The 15,293-nt window shown below is 33.3% G+C and overlaps 10 non-coding genes across 10 annotated transcripts; 5 read left to right on the forward strand and 5 right to left on the reverse strand.

Annotated features, from left to right (window-relative positions):
• Nucleotides 1–1,291: 1,291 nt before the first annotated feature.
• Trnah-gug lies at nt 1,292–1,363 on the forward strand. Its single transcript has one exon. It is a non-coding gene; the product is annotated as a tRNA-His (tRNA).
• Nucleotides 1,364–1,722: 359 nt separating this feature from the next.
• On the reverse strand, nt 1,723–1,794 carry Trnah-gug. The gene has a single exon. It is a non-coding gene; the product is annotated as a tRNA-His (tRNA).
• A 1,089-nt stretch (nt 1,795–2,883) lies between these two features.
• Nucleotides 2,884–2,955, forward strand: Trnah-gug. Its single transcript has one exon. It is a non-coding gene; the product is annotated as a tRNA-His (tRNA).
• Nucleotides 2,956–3,318: 363 nt separating this feature from the next.
• On the reverse strand, nt 3,319–3,390 carry Trnad-guc. The gene has a single exon. It is a non-coding gene; the product is annotated as a tRNA-Asp (tRNA).
• A 1,389-nt stretch (nt 3,391–4,779) lies between these two features.
• Trnah-gug lies at nt 4,780–4,851 on the forward strand. Its single transcript has one exon. It is a non-coding gene; the product is annotated as a tRNA-His (tRNA).
• Nucleotides 4,852–6,346: 1,495 nt separating this feature from the next.
• On the reverse strand, nt 6,347–6,418 carry Trnah-gug. The gene has a single exon. It is a non-coding gene; the product is annotated as a tRNA-His (tRNA).
• Nucleotides 6,419–9,965: 3,547 nt separating this feature from the next.
• Nucleotides 9,966–10,037, reverse strand: Trnah-gug. The gene has a single exon. It is a non-coding gene; the product is annotated as a tRNA-His (tRNA).
• Nucleotides 10,038–10,584: 547 nt separating this feature from the next.
• Trnad-guc lies at nt 10,585–10,656 on the forward strand. The gene has a single exon. It is a non-coding gene; the product is annotated as a tRNA-Asp (tRNA).
• Nucleotides 10,657–11,670: 1,014 nt separating this feature from the next.
• Nucleotides 11,671–11,742, forward strand: Trnah-gug. The gene has a single exon. It is a non-coding gene; the product is annotated as a tRNA-His (tRNA).
• A 1,323-nt stretch (nt 11,743–13,065) lies between these two features.
• On the reverse strand, nt 13,066–13,138 carry Trnah-gug. Its single transcript has one exon. It is a non-coding gene; the product is annotated as a tRNA-His (tRNA).
• Between the last annotated feature and the right edge of the window lie 2,155 nt (nt 13,139–15,293).

Genomic DNA, 15,293 nt, shown 5'->3' on the forward strand with positions numbered 1-15,293 from the left:
CCGCACGCCCCGCACGCCTACACTTTAGTCTCACGCTTACTGAATTTTAATTTCAGCTAATGTATCGACTCAGTATTCTGAAGTGAATTTGTATCGCAGCGAAACTAACGTTACAAGGAAAATGTATTGCTTAATCTTGATATTGTATTTAAGGTGGAAGACATTTAAATCAAAAATGTAATTGTTGTTCAGCATGTTCCAATTAATCCAAATAGATTTGGTTTCCGCCCAGACTGCATACAATCCTTTTATTTCTTTGAACGTATATTACTTCTGGATTCTGTTGTAAATCTATACTTCTATACTAATATAATAAAGCGTAAACACACACTACTTTGAGACGTAAGAAGTCAGCGATCACAGTATATTTTTAAATAATTTTATCTTCAATAAGAAGCCCTACACTTACGTCACGGTTTAGGCTATATATTTTTACGCCATGTAGCTTACGAGTAAATAAATTGCATAAAAACCCTAATGTGGGAAAGAGACCATAATCTACTAGCTGCCAACATCAAGGAAGCAAGGTTATTTTAATAAGGGTATTTTTGATATATGCAATTGAGAATTTGACACATGTAAACAATAAAATAAATCATAAATTGATGCGTATGAAGTCTCACGGGTATAGCTAGTTAATTGATAAACCCTTTAGGGTTATTCTTTAAAATTTAAAGGTTGATTTTTTTATTATGTGATAAGTCACTCGGTGGTTAATAGTATTATTTTAACTCCAATTATTACTGTAATCAACTTTACTAAGAAGACTCTATATAATATTCTTCATACATATTTCCATTGACATTGTTTTGGTCGTTAAATAAATTTAATATTTTCACACTACAGCAAAATACCGCTCCGCTCTAGAATTTTCCATTACGCGGGAAGGATTACGCGAGGCGACGTGCACTTTACTGGTTATGTACAAAATCCGATTAGTAAACGATTTACACTGTCTAGAAAAGACTTGGCTCCCGCACTAAAGGTTTTTAGAGTTCCCTGATTACAGACTACAATATTAGTTCCAGTATTGCAATATATATGTATATATTTTTCTGTTAAATAAACCATTTCTTTAAGAATAACCAATTTGCAACAAGAATTCCAGGCCATTGCACTTTACGTTAAAGCGACGGAGTAACCACATCAAAGCATTAGATGTCTTCTCTGTAGGACATAAAACTCATTTTTCATTGTACCGTGCAGCCACCACCGAAACTAATTGCAGTGAAAGTATACTTTACGATGAATTTATATCAAAGTTACATTGATCTTGTCACCACCTCCGGTAGCCGTGATCGTCTAGTGGTTAGGACCCTACGTTGTGGCCGTAGTAACCCAGGTTCGAATCCTGGTCACGGCAGCGTACAGCTGTCGCGGCGGAGCTTATTTTTTGGATTAAAAAACTAACATAGAAATTATTTTAAATGATTATTGAATGGATTCTCTTGATCCGTTTTTTTTCTCTTTAAATATATATATATTTAATTTGGAACAGTTGATTAACAAAAACTCTCTTTAATTATTTTAATATAAGCAATATCAGTATTAAAAAAGTAGCGGATAATGGATAGTATCCCCTACAATAACCTCCTGAAGCGTAAGAGAACCCTGGACGAAAAAAAAAGTCTTATATTTAACATATTACAAATCAAAAGATAAAGTACGTAGATTATGTATTTTTCCAAAAAAATATAAACTCCGCCGCGACAGCTGTAACGCTGCCGTGACCAGGATTCGAACCTGGGTTACTACGGCCACAACGTAGGGTCCTAACCACTAGACGATCACGGCTATCGGAGCTGATGACAAGATATCGAAAATTCTTTTCATATACAAACGTGATCACTTTCATTTATAATTCGTTACAGTAGAGCGAACAGAAGCGAACAAAAAATGCCATCACAGTGAAAAAGTTGAACTGTACAAATAAAAAAAAGTATTCTGAAACCATCAATTTAGACTGATGACACGTCTGTTTCAAATATATGTAAATCTATACTAGTATAAACAGGAAAAATAGATTGTTTGTTTGCACTGAATAGGCTCAGAAACTACTAAAGCGATTTAAAAAAATCTTTGGCCTTTAGAAAGCTATAATATCACTTAATAACATTGGTATTATTTTACATACATGCGAATAGGGGACGGACATGACAGAAAACTTATGAGAAGCTGGGGAGGATACATTTACTTCTACAGACTTTAATACATCATACTAATATTATAAATGCGAAAGTTTAGATGGACGGATGTATGTTTCTTAGAGTTTGTAGCCTAAACGGCTGAAAGGATTTCGATGAAATTTTGTATAAATGCAGGGGATAGTCTGGAAAAACACATAGGCTACTCTCTTGACTTTATTTTAATACCACGCGGACGGAGTCGCGGGCGATTGCTAGTACATAAAATAACAAACGTAACTAGTTTGCTACGTTTAACTAACACTACACTACGAGTGCTACGAATTGCGCTACGCAGCTGCTCTACGCCTTTTATCGTTGACCTCATTACGCTAGGCGCCTTTGTCGCAACCGAGATCAAACATGTTAAATGAAACGTAAAATGGCGATTTATCTTAAGCTCACGATTGCGATCAGAGAAGTTAAATCTTACTTAAGATTACTTCCGGTAGTTTTGTAGATGATAAGGCGATAAATCTTACAGACAATTTATGCCATGGGTTTTGTGTGCTCTGTATTTCTAGGTAAAATACGTATTGATTTTCAACCATCGGATGTTATACTTTATTTGGTAGTAGCATAAAGTTTTTATTAACTTGCCGGTTCTTATTGCACAAAACTGTAACGAATTACAAGTGAAAGTGGTCCAGTTTTTTGATAGCAAAGCGATATTTTGCGTGTTTGGCTACCAGCTCCGATAGCCGTGATCGTCTAGTGGTTAGGACCCTACGTTGTGGCCGTAGTAACCCAGGTTCGAATCCTGGTCACGGCAGCGTACAGCTGTCGCGGCGGAGTTTATTTTTTTATTTTATAGTACATATTTTCTCGACGTCTCTACGAATTTTTGGGTTTCTAGTAATTGAAGAAAAGCAATTCTAAGGCGTTGCTACCGGTTTAAGAAAAATGTAATTAAAAATTCGGTCAGGGTTAAATAGATATTCTTGATTCCTACATGTTGAATCTATACCTTTAAGGATAATAATAATTTCCTTTAAGGATAATATTAATAATTAACGACTTGTTTACAATATTTAGAGCCGGTTTAACATTTTTTTTTAATAATGACTATAACTTTAGATACTGTCTTGACATAAATCTGCTTTAATTTCTGTAATTTAATAATTCAATAAAAGTTCTCTCCGGCGGGGAATCGAACCCCGGTCTCCCGCGTGACAGGCGGGGATACTGACCACTATACTACCGAAGATGTTGAAATACTTTGTTAAAAAGGGCCTTACCATAAAAAAACTAAGACAATGTTTCATATGCATAGCCTAAATATGCGTCAACACTTTTATAGCGTCCGATGTGGATTTTCAACAAATTATGAAACACTAGCTTTTGCACGCGACTCCGTCTGCATGGAATTAAAAAAAACAAATGTAAGAAGCCTATGTGTTCTTCCAGGCTATCCTCCACATCTATACCAAATGTCTTCGAAATCTGTTTAGCCGTTTAGACTACTAACTCTTACTATCCATCCATCCATCCATCTAAACTTTCGTATTTATAATATTAGTATGATTATGCACGTCGGCTTGCGAAATACCTAGAACAATAAATAGTTTATACAAGTATGATGATTCATTTTTAATAGAGAAATATAACATTCACGTCCGTCATATCAATAAAAGGCAAAAAGGTAAAACCCGTTTTAAAATTAACAGTGTCTAATTGTATTTTTTTGGAATACAAAATTTAAACTTTCATATCAAGCTTAGATTTCTGTCTCATCCAGTTTACTCCACTCAAACGATTCCCGATCAGATTTGAATTCGTTATTGGAATTTAAAAGCAAGATTAATTTGAACCCATTACACAAAATACGCTAAGTGAAATTAGATAAATCTCTTCCGTTAATTTAACGTCGAAAAGCAATCAAAATTGATCCAGTCACTTTCTCTTTTATTAAAGTTTAGAGGACTGCATTTAACTGGGATTATGATAACATATGGCACTTTTCAAAGTAATGTACTTTACTTGATATGTTAAAGTTCTGATTAGACTAATCTCGTGGCAATTCGTAAAAACAGCTCTCGAGTTTCGGCTGACAAATGATTCTTACTAGAGAAAGGTAAGGGCGTTTAATAATTTCTATTAACTTTAAGTAGAATGAGTTGCCATATCATATAAAAAACTCAATATATAATAATATTTTAAGAGGAGTAAATGAAACTTTAAATCTAGATTTTTTATTTATTTACTAGGTGTAAAAATATGCCTGCCTATGTCACCTACCCTTTAGTGAAAGTCCGGTCGAAATCGGCCCAGCCGTTTCGGAGATTACCTGGAACAAACGCGGTTTGCAGATAGACAAACAGACAGACGAAAAATTTACAATGCGATTTTCGTTGTCAGCAACACCAATTCATTATCTTTCCGAAATCTGGAATTTTTCTGATATTACAAACAGACACTCCAATTTTATTATATGTGTAGATTATAATAACGTCATCTAATTAACATGTAACATTTTCAATCCGTCAAGTTTCATTGGCTATTACGGTCTCAAGCTGTGACAAATTGCAAGTGAAAGTGACATCGAACATGGTCAATCTATAGTCCTCATTGAATCTTACCGTCATCTGTTCCGATAGCCGTGATCGTCTAGTGGTTAGGACCCTACGTTGTGGCCGTAGTAACCCAGGTTCGAATCCTGGTCACGGCAGCGTACAGCTGTCGCGGCGGAGCATATTTTTTGTGTACACCACGCATATATATATATATGTATATTCACATCTAGATATTGGTGATTACGAATGCATCATTTATTCACATAGTTTTGTGTTAATTGTTCATAGGCTTAAAAGGCTGATAAATAAATAAAAACATGCATGTTAGTATTTACGTCATAAATCTGAAGTTACAAAACTATCCTCTAATTCGTGCGTGTAACTGACCGCACACGACGCTCGTAAAACCGATTTATTGTTCGTTTACAACTCGAATTAAAACTGATAAATGTTAAAATAGTTTTTACTTTATTGTTAATGTAAAATTTTAAAATGTATTTTTTACTAACAAAGCTTATTCATTGATTAGTTAACAAGATTATCATGTGTCTTACATAAAACGGAAAAATACTTTAGCGAAAAGTCCTGATAGAATATTGAAACCGTCAAATGTTGTCAACTTATCTGTCAATTCACATTGATAAAATATATATAAAATTTACCGGTATGTTTGTACGCAATGTACAATATAAACAGTAATAAATATCGCTTGTCCATAGTAGTGATATTATCTTGTACTGACGTCCGCTTGCGGCGCTGTAGCCCCCTGCCGGCAGCCCCCTGCCCGCGGCTATGAAATAAAATACTTGCTGACTCGTGCTGATATTCTGTACGATTTTATAATAAAAACATCAGCGTTGATATAAAAGATATTATGTTTTCATCAGCAGTTAATAATTTAAAATATCTGTAGTGTGAAAAGTAAAATAGTATAATTATTATATTTTTTATTATTTTATATATCAGTGTACTATGTATATGTTTTTATTCTTCGTCGCTTGTCTACTGAAAAATGTAGACATCCCACGTTGCCCTGTCGTGTAATATAAGCGTCCTCATAGTTTCGAAAATAGACTAAAAAATTTTAAAAATATTATTTCAAATATTTCAAAAATAGATTAAAAAGTAAACGCTAAAAAAAACTTATAAAGGAACTGACAAAAGGAATAAACGGCAGAAGACATTAATCAAAAAAGTTCAATTTAATAAGGTAATAACGCATGATTATTCAGTCCTGTAAGCCCGAAGGATTGCTGGTGAATTAAAAACCCAAATAAATTGGCGAAATAAATCAAAAAATTCCCAATACGTATTTCAGCGAGTAATTGTCGATTAAGGTTTTTACGTAAAGTCAATCACATTTAGCGTACGTGACGTAATCTAGACGCAACTCAGCCTCGCTGAACCCGCGCCTGACAAGAATCAAATACAAGCCGTCTTTATGAAAAAAATCTAATCTCACACATTTTTATTAGACGTTCGACAACTTTGTTGTCTTTATTGTATCCTATTTTTTGTTGACGTCATCTATATTTAAAAATAAGCTGACATCGACATCATAAATTGTCATATCACCCAGTAAAAACTCTATTTATAGCTGTTTTTTGAGGAAAAAGTAAAAATTTAAGCTCCGCCGCGACAGCTGTACGCTGCCGTGACCAGGATTCGAACCTGGGTTACTACGGCCACAACGTAGGGTCCTAACCACTAGACGATCACGGCTGTCGGAGCTGGTGACAAGATCAATGTAACTTTGATATAAATATATTGTAAACGGTACCACTTTCGCTTGCAAATCTCGATGCTGACAGCTTAGTACAACGGAATTTGAATCTTATTAACTGTTCCTTAGTCATTATTTTCTCCGCCCGGATACTAGTTAGTTATATTTTTACTTGGTCAATATTCTGCATCTAATGTTTTTTCTGGTTTACTCGTTTTACCTAACAAATAAACTCTAGAAAAATTAGCCTTTGAAAATAATATTTACTTTGTAATTTATAGAAGAAATGATTTCTTTAAAGGTTAATTCAAATATTAATCTTCTATAAATTCCACTTTGTCCGTTCTCTAAAGAAAGAGGAATAAGTTTAAATAAAAGTTTAATTGAAAAACCCGTACTGCTGCGGACTGCATTATACCAGAGAAGAGTCTTGAATTAATGGATTTTTCACTATACAACTAGAATGACATTTTATGAAATACTAGCTGTCGCCCGCGACTCCGTCCGCGTGGAATAAAAAAAATTAAAGTGCCTATGTGTTCTTCCAGGCTATCCTCTACATCTATACGAAATTTCATCGAAATCCGTACAGCCGTTTTGGCTACAAACTCTAACAAACAACCATTCATCCATCCATCTAAACTTTCGCATTTATAATATTAGTATGAAGTATGATTTAACATTAATTCGTCTCATACAACTTACGTTTAAGATTAAGACATTTTTTTTTACTATTTAACAGTTATATTAAAAAAATTATTACACATTTCTGTGTCCTTTCCGATTTGTGATTGATTTTCTAAAGTGACTTTAAAATGTTAGTTAAAGCAAATTCTATTAACAAAAGCGAAACGTTTTTTTTTGTGTTAAATACTGTCCATAATCTTATTTTATCTTACTAATATTATAAATGCGAAAGTTTAGATGGATCTTTGTTAGAGTTTGTAGCCTAAACGGCTGAACGGATCTCGCTGAAATTTGGCATTGATGTAGAGTATGATCTGGAAGAACACATAGGCTACTTTTTCTTTTAATTCCATGCAGACGGTGTCGCGATCGAAAGCTAGTGTATTATAAAAACCACAATTCTGAGTTTAACTATTGACTTAAACGTGAATTTGTTTCAATTCAATTCTTAACTTCCTTATTTGAAATACAATTTTAATACAGATTTTTATAATTTAAGTCACATTATAACCGTATTCTGTGGAAAAGTAATTAAAATACTTCTAATTTCAAAAGTAATTAACTCTTCCTTCAGTAATTCTAACTTTTCTAATCAACATCTTTAGCCAGTCAGTCACATTTAAATTTTATCATTGTCATAAAATTTGAAGATTTTATCGCGATATTAAATAACTTGCCTGACTTAAATACATTTAAATAACATTAATATTCTTGTATAAATTGTATTTTTGCTACTGGAAGCAGGAAATTTAGTTATCCTTAAATCAATACCTATCTATCTATACTAATATAATAAAGCGTAAACACACACTTCTTTGTTGCCTAAGATGTCAGCAATTATAGTATATTTAGAATAATTCTTTTTTTAATAAAAAGCCCTACACATACGTCACACTTTTGGCTATATATTTCCACGCCATTAAACTTAGGGGGTAAATATTTTGGATAAAACCCTACTGTGGGAAGGAGACCATAAGTTGCTGCCAATATCAAGAAAGCAAGATTGCTAAGGTTCGTCATTTTGACATTTGCTATTGATAATTTGACAAATGTAAACAATAAAATAAAACTTTCATAATTTTATGCGGATGAAGTCGCACGGGAACAGCTAATAATTTAAAAAATAAGAGTAAAAAGCGTATTTTAATTGATCTCCCAGCAATCTTCTATCTCAATGCTTTGTAAAGTTGATAATTCAAACACATTTCCCACTTTAATACTGTATTAAGTTGGAAAAGTGATTAAGAAGAAAGTTTTATGATAAACTCGAAAAACTCATTAAAAGTTCAACGATAAGGTAACATGTGGAAACATTCCAGATGTTTTCTTTCTAATTCCACTTTGATGATACTTTTGTATTAATCTTTGCAAAGGTATGAAGTCTAATTTAGACGTAGATGCAAATTATATTTCAAACTCGTGGAACTCATTTGTAGAGCGGTTTTCTGAATCTATCTTTTCAAATTGACAGGATATTTAAAGAAATAAAGATGGAACTAAGTGTTAGGACACCGGCTAGAAGACTAATGTAACTATTGTTTTCCTTTTAAAAATGTTTGGTATTATCCGTTGATGTTTAGATAGAGAATCAGTGTTTGTTTTGTGGAAACGTAAATGAATTGTGTTTAAAACCCAATTTTAAAAGGTAAGGTTTTTTATATTAACTATTTAATACTTCGTCATCTTACATATATTTTACTTAAATCAGTTATTTTTTGAAGATATTATAGTATAATATTATGTCAGCTTTATAAGCTCGTTCAAAAAAAATAAAATGTAACAAAAGCGCCGCGCCGCGCCGCGTGGCGAGCCCGATTCCTTTTCAATTGAATCCATGATTTATTTTCAGATTAAACCGTCTCTTTTCCGACGTAATATTATTCATCCAGATGACGCAAAAATTTGAACATTACAATTTAGATGTCCATTTAAATCTTTCTTATTATTGAGCGCTAAGGGTCGTAAAAATTTAATAAATATCTTCACTTAATTTTTTTAATAAGAATGTTATATATATGCCTAATAATAGGTAATTTATTTTATGGATGTTAAAGAATTTGAGGTTTCTTAAATTTAATAGACGCCTACTTCTTATCCACATATCATCGTAGAAAATATATTGCTGTTTAATAATTTGTAGGCGCTAATATAAGTTTCACTTCCTGTTCGGGGGTTTTTAACCAATTAAATAATATATATTATATATAGTAGGAATAAATGAAAAATCTTTCAGACTGTTTTCTATATTTAATATCTTTACACCAATCAGCAATAAACCATCATGTTATTAGAAATTTCATAATCTAATTTATTTTATGGTAATATGAACCGAATTATCATATTGATTATCAGTTTATACGATTCATAATTAGCTTCATTAAAATCGAACTTAATTAAGCCGTATTATTACTGGCACACTGATTAATATATTTCGTGATTATTTTATTAATCTGTGGCTTATTGCTTATCTATATTAAATACGTTGATGAGTTTATTTAAACGAGATAATCTTAGAAATTATATCGAATATAAAAGAAAAGTTTTTGCATTTGTGACCAAATTAAAGTAAAATCACGGCTCAAGTTTCTACGGACATTTTAGAATACAAATGTGACCTGCAATCAAAGGAAATAGCTAAGCCCCTTTGAATGAGAATCGAGTAGCAAGACTAGTCTTATTGTGGGTTATCTCTGCCGGACCTCATGAACAAAAACATTCTTATCTCTTTTTTAAGAGACTAAAAGAGATAGCTATATATTCATCTGAGTGCTCCTGTAAACGAAATCCTGGTTACATTAGCTACGAGAAGTTGAAAACAATTTGACTAAAAATATAAGCTCCGCCGCGACAGCTGTACGCTGCCGTGACCAGGATTCGAACCTGGGTTACTACGGCCACAACGTAGGGTCCTAACCACTAGACGATCACGGCTATCGGAACCGGTGATGGTATGAACGAAATGTTGGTACTTTAACATTATACGGTATACTTTCACAATCGAGTCCACTGAAGCATAACCAGAGTTGAACATGCTATAAAACAATCTATTCAATAAAAGTTTACGATGTTTTTTGGGATCTGTAGTAAAATTAGTGGAATCGAGAGTTTTAGAGCGGCTGTCAAAATTAGGTGTCAAAAGGTTAAAAATGTAGTTCATAAAAGGTCAAATTATGATTTTCTTTTACGTTGATATTCATTGTACCTTTGTTTGTTCAAACACTTCATGGTTTTACCTTATCTGATGATAGTCGAACAGATTTGCTTCTCTGTACTGTTCTATGTCTTGATTTAGTTTCTACAATTCTTAAATCGCAGTAGATATCAGCAAAATATATTCGATAAAACTAAATCTATTACATTATCATTGTTCACTTTATCTACGTTGTAAATAAATGAGGTGTTATCACTTAAAGTATTGATGTCATCGAAAAACAATTGTATTTTTATATTTGACATTATTTCGACACTCATAATCACATCTTCGGTAGTATAGTGGTCAGTATCCCCGCCTGTCACGCGGGAGACCGGGGTTCGATTCCCCGCCGGAGAGAACTTTTTGTTAGTTTTGTTTTGAAAAAAAATTATCTTTGCATTCTTTAACACTTCTTATTATGTGGTACTTTATTATTATAGCTTTTTAACCATCTTGGCAATAATTGGCATTTTAAACTTTTGTGAAATTTTTATTTTAATTTACCCGTTTTTATATTTTATGGTGACCATAAAAATAATGAGCCTTTCGTCTCACTAATAATCATAAGCAACACTGTGGTACAACCTTATCCTCATCAGTATAATTGTAGAGGAATATTCCAGAACAATCCGTCTATAAGTGGGGAAAAACTTTCCAACACATTACAAAGATCCTCCTTTTCCTTGTGAAAAAGTTAAATAAACAGTTCCAATGATAAAAGAAGACTTTGTTAAAAGAAAACCTTTTTCATGTTTGCAATGTTATGAACTGCAATTAACGGTTAAGTAAATTGAGGTTATTATTGTATTGTATTTACCTCTAGCTACTGCGCTATATATTCTTTCCATTTGCAAGACTCATTTAATTTTGCAGAGATTTAAATGGAAGCATGTTTTGTTCTCTACAGATAATGAGCGTTAAAAAAAACTTGATGTCACTTTCTCGCTTAAAAAGCGTCTTCATATAATATGATGCAACTAATTGAAAACCATATGTGATTCATACAGACTTTTTTCGATCTTAGTACCAACACCACTAGCAGGAAAACATATTGCCGTTCTGCCTATACCCTTGTCACTTCCAGCTCTTTCGAGGTTATCATATCGCAGTTGCCATGCATCAATGTTTAAACCACGTTAAAACCACGACCAGCATCCTGTAATGTACATTCGTATAAACTTAACATAAAGACAACTTAAATCAGCTCGGGCAAGATGTCTGGACACCTTTACAATTCTCCGTTAGCCAATAAGAGTTGAGTAACCATTTACTACGTCATATTAATGCAATAACCGACTACTCTAGTGAAAGTACTCCAGTTTTTAAAGTATTTGTACCAATGTTCCGTTACCAAAGCTACCAGCTCCGACAGCCGTGATCGTCTAGTGGTTAGGACCCTACGTTGTGGCCGTAGTAACCCAGGTTCGAATCCTGGTCACGGCAGCGTACAGCTGTCGCGGCGGAGCTTAAATTTTTGTTGGATGGATGATTGAGCCCTATAACGTGAATTACGTTTCGTGTACTGCCCGTCTATTCCATTTGTATCTTTTTAATTATGAAAATAGTTTGTAAAATAGTTAATTTCATATTAAAATACGATAATTTCATATTTCTTTTTAACAGAGAAATAATAAAATTGACCTTACTTTTGCGGTATCTATCAAGAAAACTACCAAAACGTTTTCATAAACGTTTTGGTAATTTTGAATATCTATTTAATATTCTCAGACGGTTCTATTAAATGGAAGATTGCCAAATTAGATCGTTATAATTACTACCTTTCTACAACACCTTCTGATTCTTAACCATTAAATAACGCCTGCCAAATTTTATCACCTTTCATCAATTTAGTGAAATTGCCGCTTTTATTAAGTAGGCGTAACAAATTAATAAGTACATTTTACTTTGGCAACTTCTTCCATAAAAAAAAAACGATTTAACATTTGTATTAGAATACACTTTTGTTATTTTAAGATAACACTTAAAGATATAAAGGCCAAGACTGACGACTATAATTACACCCAAGGGAAGTAATTACACCCACAATTAGGACTACAGCCTTAATAATTTAGAACCCGTAATACTTAAGCATAGAAAGTTTGCTTGTTCAAGTTTAAGTAATTCATGTAAACTAGCCAGTGTTTTTAATTTAAAAAATAACTCACTTGAATTGCGATTTTCCCGTGCATTTATTACGGAGTGAATTTCAAAGTTACAGATTCGGTCCGCTAACAGGATTCTCTCAAACTACTTAGCACTAATTACACCAGAGAGTAATGCGGCGTCCACAGCAAACCATAAACACTGATGAGATGTAATGAAGCGGAACACGGGAGAGCTGGTAACGAGGAATTATGCTTGTTTTAAATTAACCTCCCGCTGGTCTTTGGGGCACTGCACGAACTATAGAACTATTTTCTTCAATCTATTAATTTATTGTTGAGGTATAGTCGAAATAGAAGCTCAAAGTCGACCAGATATTATTACAAAACACACAGATGATTTATACGTGCGTAATATTTATCTATATGTCTATAGCAGTCTATAGACATACTCGTATAAACACAATTTTAAAAGTAAGACGGACATTGTTAAATCATCATCAACGTGGTCTTTACCCTACAGAGGTTCGGCGTAGTATGTTCAGTAGTTAACAAGATTATTAAAAAACAAAATACTATACTATGTCTTATGTAGCTAGTTGTAAAGTAACCGCTTAAGCGTTCCGTGACCAAAAACATATGCTCCGCCGCGACAGCTGTACGCTGCCGTGACCAGGATTCGAACCTGGGTTACTACGGCCCACAACGTAGGGTCCTAACCACTAGACGATCACGGCTGTCGGAACTGGTGTTTGTTAACCGAATACTGCTTCTGTATAATCAACGTTTACTTTCACTTGAACGAAATTTATAGGTTATTGTGTAGGTTCTAATATATTTCCTACAAAAATAAAGCTGCTTATAATTTAGTTTTAAGTATAATAATTTTAGGGTTCTTTGGTTTGGTTATCATTGGAATCGAAATATCGACTTTCTTCTATCTCAATAAATGAAATCTGAAAGTGGTTACTCTAGCTTGTCGTGGGAATGATTCACACCTTTCTTAGGTCATCAAATTACCAGCTTTTCTTTCGGTACGTGGCCTTTTCCGTATCTCACTATTTTATGTCATCAGTATATCTTCCGTACGTAGACACTACATCAGAACTATGCATTTCATTTAAGTTTTTTTTTGTTAAAAAAACGAAGGTCTTTTATTGGGTATTATCTTGAATTATTTGTGTACAATATTTCCCTCGTAATTGGAACCGAGCTCCTTTACACGGTCTGTTTTTATAAACAACAGAACAAATAAACAAAATGAATTCATAAGCTTTTTATAGCTTCATTTAATTAACTCACCGGAGTTTCCGTTTTTCCAGTCTCAGTGAGCATTAAATTATTCGTGTAATGTAATTAATATAGAGCTCTTTGTTTCTCGTAATAACATCATACTAATATTATAAATATTATAAATGCGAAAGTTTAGATGGATGGATGGAATGATGTTTGTTAGAGTTTGTAGCCTAAACGGCTGAACGGATTTCGATGAAATTTGGTATAGATGTAGAGGATAGTCTGGAAGAACACATAGGATACTCAGTTTTCATTTTTTTAATTCCACGCGGACGGAGTCGCGGGCGAAAGCTAGTTATTAAATAATTTTTTTAGAACACATTTAGAGGAACGTAAATCTTGAGGTTAGGAAATGTTCCAAATGTTCTCATCAATGAGAAAAACTATTCAACATATACCTTAGGGATAAATAAATCAAAATCAATATAGTAATTGAATATTTTTTATTGATTTACAAACATATGGAAAGTACAATTGAAATCAAGGAAATTTCATATTTACTGGCTTATTCAGGCCTACGATGAACAGTTCTGCAGCTAAAAACGATTATAAGAAACAACTTTTATAAAATAATTTCGAAGGAGTGGCAAAAGCAGTAAGTAAAATAAATTATCCTTGCCGTGGTACATGTTTAGTTGTTTAAATATTTATAAGCCGAGCGGGCGCGCCGCTTCCAGTAAGCGCAACATTTGTTAGAAGTGCGCGTGACTTGCCTCACTCAGGCGCAGCTTATCCTTAACTTTAGGCTACTATTTATATCAAATTAGAATGTTGTTTTATTGTTCTAGACATGTTAACTAGACCCTTCTATTACTAAACATATTAGGTATAATGAGTAGGTATTAACTCAATGTCACGCCACAATCAGGGTGAGTAGATTAAAAATTAGGAAACTGTAATCGCAACGCTAAAGATATGAAAAGCGCCGTGAACTCTCAAGAACAATTTACCTGTAAATATTATAGTACCAGAGTAGTAAAAAAAAGTAAAATGACAAAGGTATTTCTACACTAATCACAAGACGTGAATTACAGTTTTACTGCATATTTGTCAATACAGATATTGCGAGTACAATTTACAAAAAAACTAATGAACTTTTGCTCCGTCAGTACATTTTACAATAACCAATTCGTGTTCGTTATTGACTACGCATATTCGTATTTCCCTCGTGAACTGCTCTGTATCAAGTGACGGATCAATCGGAATTGGATATTGCGAAATGCTGAACAAAAATAAACCTACACCACTTCTACTCTTCGCTAAAAGAGAACAAAAAGCCAAGCATTGAGTTAAAAATTCAACTTTTTAAAAACAAACATATATGTAAAACATTTCTTAAACTAGCAACATTTTGCCTGGTTTACATTTGGCCAGTACAGTCGCACTGTATAGCTTTACTGGCGCCAGTAAGTATACTATATGCGTGTTGTATACCAGCGGTATTGGCATAATGTAAACCAAGCATTACCGCGAAATCCAACAATCAATATAACTGTTTCACATATTTCCACCAATCACTGGATCGAACTTCATAGTCCCCAGGTACTTTCGACAGAACGCCACTACATACCGAGATTGGTTAGAGAAGCAATTGAA

Source organism: Papilio polytes, unplaced genomic scaffold (assembly GCF_000836215.1).
Source record: "Papilio polytes unplaced genomic scaffold, Ppol_1.0 DF824146.1, whole genome shotgun sequence".
NCBI classification, from domain to species: Eukaryota; Metazoa; Arthropoda; class Insecta; order Lepidoptera; family Papilionidae; genus Papilio; species Papilio polytes.